Genomic DNA, 5,774 nt, shown 5'->3' with positions numbered 1-5,774 from the left:
CCTTTGTAATCATCCGTGACACTACTGGGGGTGGGTGGGGAGGGAGAAGAGTTGTCCAGTAACTGGCTTAGATCCGACAGGGAAGTTAAGTGGTAGAACAATTTGGCAAGGTCTTTTAAAAATAAATAAATAAATCTGGTTGCCATCTTCTTTAGTAGGAATGTAACAAAATTACTGTAGTAAAGAGGAAAAAAAGAAAAAAAAGCTTTCTAGGAATACAGTTATCTCCTCTGAAGAGAATTTAATAGGGTGTGACCCCAGCCAGTCAGCATTAATTCTCTTTCTTTAATAGACACAGACAACTTCACTAAAACTTGGATGCCGAGTAAGCTAGATAAGCAAATGAGGCTCCCGCACAGCAGAGGGAACCAGCCAACCTTTGCCTACTGCCTTAGGTGCAGAGATCACAGAGCACACAAAGAAGATACCGGGCACATTTATGGAGATATCACCACTAAAGAGACTGAGCTACAGCAAGCACTTTTGGCCACAGCCTGGGAAATGCAGTTTGAAGAATTAACAGACACGGTAGCTTCAGATGTCGATGACTTGAGAACAAAGAATGCGGAAGAGGACAGTAGGAATTCAAATGCTTATTATAATTGTATGCTGCGGCTTCATCCCCTCCTAGCAGCTGTTTTCCTACACATCTGCCCTTTTACATGCTGCCATTCACCTTTATGCATTCTTTCATATCATCACCATACTGGGAAAATACCTCCTCTTCCGTCACTCACAAACCTCCCTTCCTTCTTTCAGATCCTACCTTAATACCTTCCGTTTATAAAAAGGGCAAAAATACTTCCCCCAAAAGCTATTTTAAATGATAGCACATTGTCATCCCATTGATGCGGTGATTTTTTTTAGGTCAGTGACTGTATCCTCCGAATGTCTGGCGTGTGCTCTACATCAGCACCTGGATCAACAACTGGAGCATGTTTTCCAAGTCCTCCTACGCTAGGAAGTAATTAAACAGGCATGTCAAAATTAGGGTAGAGTGTGGTATGGAGAAGCTCTGTAAGCTAGAAATGGCAGAATAGGGTGGCTTCGCAAAGCCTTGGCAATCAGGGTGGGATTTTCCAAAACCTAAAGAATGGCATGTTTCTGGCTTCTTTCTGTTCAAGCAGAGCTGGTTCATACGAGTGATCCTATACCTTTCCACTTACATTTGTAAAAGTTCAAAACCATCATCCTTTGTACTTCTAGGACCCAAGTTTCCAAAGCAAGAACAAAACTATATCCAGCAAGTTATGCTCTTGCTTTAAAATTAACTCCCGATGAAGAATGTCCAGCATCCCAAAGCTTGTCCAACCATCCCAACGATGCAGTCGGTCCAATAAAAGATATCACCTTAAGAAATCCTTGCCTCTTGCATAATCCCTGGGCCATCACAGCTACAACATCACTCTAACAGTACTCCTAATAAAAGTCTGCATTGGCATGATATAGGAATACCTCATCATGGAAAGAGGTTAGCTCCATTACTGGCAGGAGAGGACATTAATTGTATTCTCTGGTCTCACTTGTGTAAATCACCACAGCTCCACTGACTTCAAATGGAGCTATGGTAATTTATTCCATCCGAGACGCTGACCTTGTAGATTTATTTACCGGCGTCCTGGCACATGCTGTGTATCAGGAAGTAACAGAAGAACCCTGATTAAGTATTAAGTTGGCCAAGGACTGTAAAGCATCTGAAAGGGCTTAAAGATTGAATAGGCAGTCAACCTGGCAAATGAGATTTCAAATAGGTGGGTGTGGTATAACAGAGGAAACGTTAAGCTATTCACCCAGAAGGGATTTGAATTCTCACATGTGGAGGATATGAGCAACACTGGAGGCTAATTATTAAAACACTTCACGCACTAGATATTCTATAGATAGTCCTGAGTGGGAGGAAGGCTCAGCAGACAAACAGGAAGACAATGCCTTTGTCTCAAAGAGTCCAAATTAGACAGATATTTAGACCGTGGACTGGGAGGGAAGGGAGAAAACTGAAGATGCACAGACAATGTGTTCTGCAGGCATGGACCCGGCCAAGCTTCATCAGAACCATAGTTAGGGTTTTCGACCCTGCTGCTGTTGGAAAACTGTTCCAGAGCCCGATTGCTCTGGTGGTTAGAAACCCTTTTCTAGTTCCCAGCCTAACTTTACTCATAGCCATTTGAGAGCCACTAATAATTTCTACTATCAGCAGAGAACAAAACAGCCTCTAAATGTATGACCGTGTACTTTATTAGTAATGAAATAGAATTCAGTAGGACAGCCTGGTTAGTAAGAGCATCCATTTCCTCCTGTAGGATGTTTCAGGCCTCCTTTGCCTCGACACCAATAGCTTGCACTTTCTTTTTATGCCAAGATCATCAATTAAAAAAAAAAAAAAAAATCCTTCAATAGCATCCACAAACATGCATGCACACAATCAGCTCCATCTTCAATACAAGGAGCTTCACTGGTAAACTCCCTCATGCTTGATGTTTCCCCTTTTTATCATCATCTATTGCCGTCATCCCCCACCCCCTAGTCAATTCTTCATCCATCTAAATACCTGCATCTCCGCTTAATAATTTCCCATGCAATGGGGTTGCAAATATTTTATTCAAGTCCATATAAGAAAGGATTTTCCAGACAAAGTAATCCAAGATAAATAATAGGCTACTATGGTTTCTTTGTTAAGCCTTTGTGCATTCTTTTCTTCTAAAGACAAGGATGCGAATGAGGAAAAGTATTACCCAAGTTCAGGGTGCAAATTAAGGGGGAACTTGGGGGGGGCGGGGCTGAGCCCCCCATAAGGGACAAGACCCTCCCCCGGTAAGATTTTAAAGTCATAACCTGTGGGGGTAGTGTCTCCAACTGGACTGCTCCTTCACATAGGTGGACTTGTTAGTCAATGAACTGGTTTAATTTTTTTTTGGAGGACCCTCCCAAAGAGTCGAAGTGCAATTCAAGTTGTATATGCTATTAAGATCATCCTTCCCCTTCCCCCCGTCCCTTTCTTATATAGAAAGAGTTTCTATGTTCAACATCATCCAATCACAAGATACCACTGACTATGTGGGTTTATTCATGAACAGAACCTGCGATGCCGTGCGCCAGGTCTCAGACCGCCGGGATGCAGGTCTCTGGTCTCTTCCCGCTGTAGGCTGAGCTCCTGCCCAAAGTTCTGCTTCTGGCTTAGCTATGAGATTTTTTTAAGGCCTGGTTCAGATCAGCTTCCGGCAATTTTCACTTTTCCCTAAGCCTCCTGACCTCCAAGACAGAGCTTCCTTTGATGATCAGCCTCTTTTCCCCCAATGCTTTTAAGCTCGTTGCCTTTGAGGCATCTTCTAGGGAAAGTGTTCCTAACCCAAAGTTGCCTCCATCCCCCTTTGCTTGGGATACAAGTTCCAGATAATCCTGTACCACTGATACAGTAAGAGAGTCAAGCCTACGTGGACAGAAGGCAAGGGAGCTAGTTAATAGTTACGAACGAAGGAAGAGGCTAAAATGTGCTCCATGTGAGATTAGAGACATAAACCAAGATAATCTTTTAGGGAGAAATATGAATACTACAAATTATATTTTAACCTCTTCATCTCCGGGGCCACGTTTGGTTTGTTCTGTAGTACAGCTGGCCTGTTTCTGGGCTTTGCAAGTAAAAGTAACCTCTTGTGGAATCTGAAGTCACAATTTGACAAATCATTTCAATGCATCCGAGGCAAAGAAAGAGGTTAAACACACTTCAAGCCAGCAACCCAGTCACATACATTTGTAGTGCTGCTTTCTAAATTATTCAAAACGGAGCAAACAAGACCAAATATACTCAACATCTATTTACCAGCCCACAGAAACTGTAACCACCTCTGCATTACCAGCTGAGAAATCCATAGGAAAAGTGATGAAGTAAATTCTAAGCCCTCTGAAATCCAAAAACAAGCCATCAGTTGCAAAGTGTTCAGATTTAACTATGCAGCGAGCTAGTTCTTATTTTAGTAGACTGAAAATATGGTTGCAGTCAGAAGCTATTACTAGAGATGCCTTTCTCTCTGCTGCTGCCAGGCTGCAGTGCTTTGGCCTAATAGTCTTATAAAGGTGCCTGCCTTATCTCCTTAAGAGTGTTTCATTGACTGCTGTGTTCTGGTTTTCAGCCATTCAGCTCATCTCTGCTCGCTTTTACAGATCTTCTTTCCCCATCAACTCAACTATGCTTTGATTTTTCCAAGCCAGCAAGGAGGCATAGCCTGATGCTTGCTCTCTAGCACAGCCCTGTCACTGCATTGCTTTTGTGCCTACCAATGCCAAGTATTTATTGCTCTTGAAAACTGCAATCAAGGTTGGGCTTTCTCTCTCTTACTTCAGCTCAACACTGAGTGCCACCAGCCTGACCCTCCACTGGTTAATCTCTTTGGCCTCCTCCCAAAACGGGGACAGTCTCTGGAGATGCAAGTCTTTTTCTCCCCCATTCAGCAAGATTCACTCCCCCCATACAAAGACTTTACTGCTATTCCTTCAACTAGATCTATTCTTGTGGTCATTCATGCTTCACATTACAAGCTCTTGCCTCCATCTTAGAAACAGTCTCATCAACCAGCCAGGGGAAAAAACAGCAATCTCTGTTTTTAGGTGACCAATCACAGTCCTTGCATTAGTCACTTTTACTGAGAGCTGCCATGGTGACTGGTGCACGTACATTAAGAAAAATCCATTTGCCTCCAGATAATTGCTCAACATAAAAAAAATAAATAAATAAAGCAAGGGAAAATGGAAAACAGATCTCAGCTGACTGCTTACTACTAATCACACAGGAGAAAGCATCTGCTTCTTAGCCATCAGGCTGCTTTCTGATTTATCTAGACAGCTAGGCTGGAGGGCACAGTAGGGGATCCGTTACAAAGATAGGGCACTGAGCAGGGCCTAAAGTTACCTCGCCTCTGTTCTCTGAAGAAGGTCCTTCAGTGCCCAGGAAGCCTTCAAAAGTCTATCTTGGGGAGAGGCTTAACCCAAACAGGGAGAGAAGACTCCAGTCTACTGCTCTCCAACAGCAATAAACCTTGTCTACTTCCTCCTAGAGAGCCCTTCCCAATCATTCATGAGCCTAGCTTTTAGCAAAATGAGGCAGCCAGGTTCACCCACATCATCCAAGAGCCCCTATTTGCAGGGGAAAAAAAAAATAAAGAGTGGGGTTTTACCTGCACTATTTGGACACCTACTTCCTTCTTGCAGCAGAAGTGTCTATCCTGCACTCCAGATGGGAGTAGTTAGAACAGATTAAATAGAAGTCCCAGATAAAGGCAAGAGCAGAGCAGGGAGGTGTCTCTCAGGGCGGATGTTTATAAGGGAGCATCCTCCAGGTCAGAGATGATTGAGTCAACAGGGTTTCACAATTACCAACACCTTCCATTTGCCAGGGAACGTGTGCATTCTCCTAGAGTTTCACCACGAAGTCAAGAGAGCCACTTCTCTCTGCCCTTTTGCTCAGTTTACCAGGTTTGGACAGTAAGCTCAAGAGACATCCAGCCTGGTACAATAAAGCAAGGGAAGCTCAAGAGAAATCCAGCCTGGTACAATAAAGCAAGGGAAGCCAGGGAAACTTCCAACTAGAAACCAGAAAGAAAGAAAAGCTTAGCCTGGTCTCCCCAGAGCAGGCATCCCACAACTTAGAGACTCAGGTATAGGACAAGCCACAGAGTCAGAGCTTTCTTCTACACTGGGAAAATCTTCTCTTCCAGGAGCACTGTCTGGCTGAGGGGGTACAGGGTACCAATTTTCCTACAGAGATGCTTCTCTACAACAAG

General features: G+C 43.5%; 1 protein-coding gene across 1 annotated transcript in view; it reads right to left on the bottom strand.

Moving 5' to 3' along the window:
• LOC109317955 (transmembrane protein 45B-like) overlaps positions 1 to 5,512 on the bottom strand; it is a 9,979-nt gene extending 4,467 nt beyond the window's left edge. Inside the window, exon 1 of the mRNA XM_019546923.1 lies at positions 5,169 to 5,512. The gene's annotated coding sequence lies outside the window, so the exon portion shown is untranslated. The remainder of the gene's footprint in view (positions 1 to 5,168) is intronic.
• Between the last annotated feature and the right edge of the window lie 262 nt (positions 5,513 to 5,774).

The sequence above is a fragment of the Crocodylus porosus genome, unplaced genomic scaffold (assembly GCF_001723895.1).
Source record: "Crocodylus porosus isolate Cpor-Errol unplaced genomic scaffold, CroPor_comp1, whole genome shotgun sequence".
NCBI lineage: Eukaryota > Metazoa > Chordata > Crocodylia > Crocodylidae > Crocodylus > Crocodylus porosus.
This window is presented reverse-complemented; position numbering and strand designations above follow the sequence as displayed.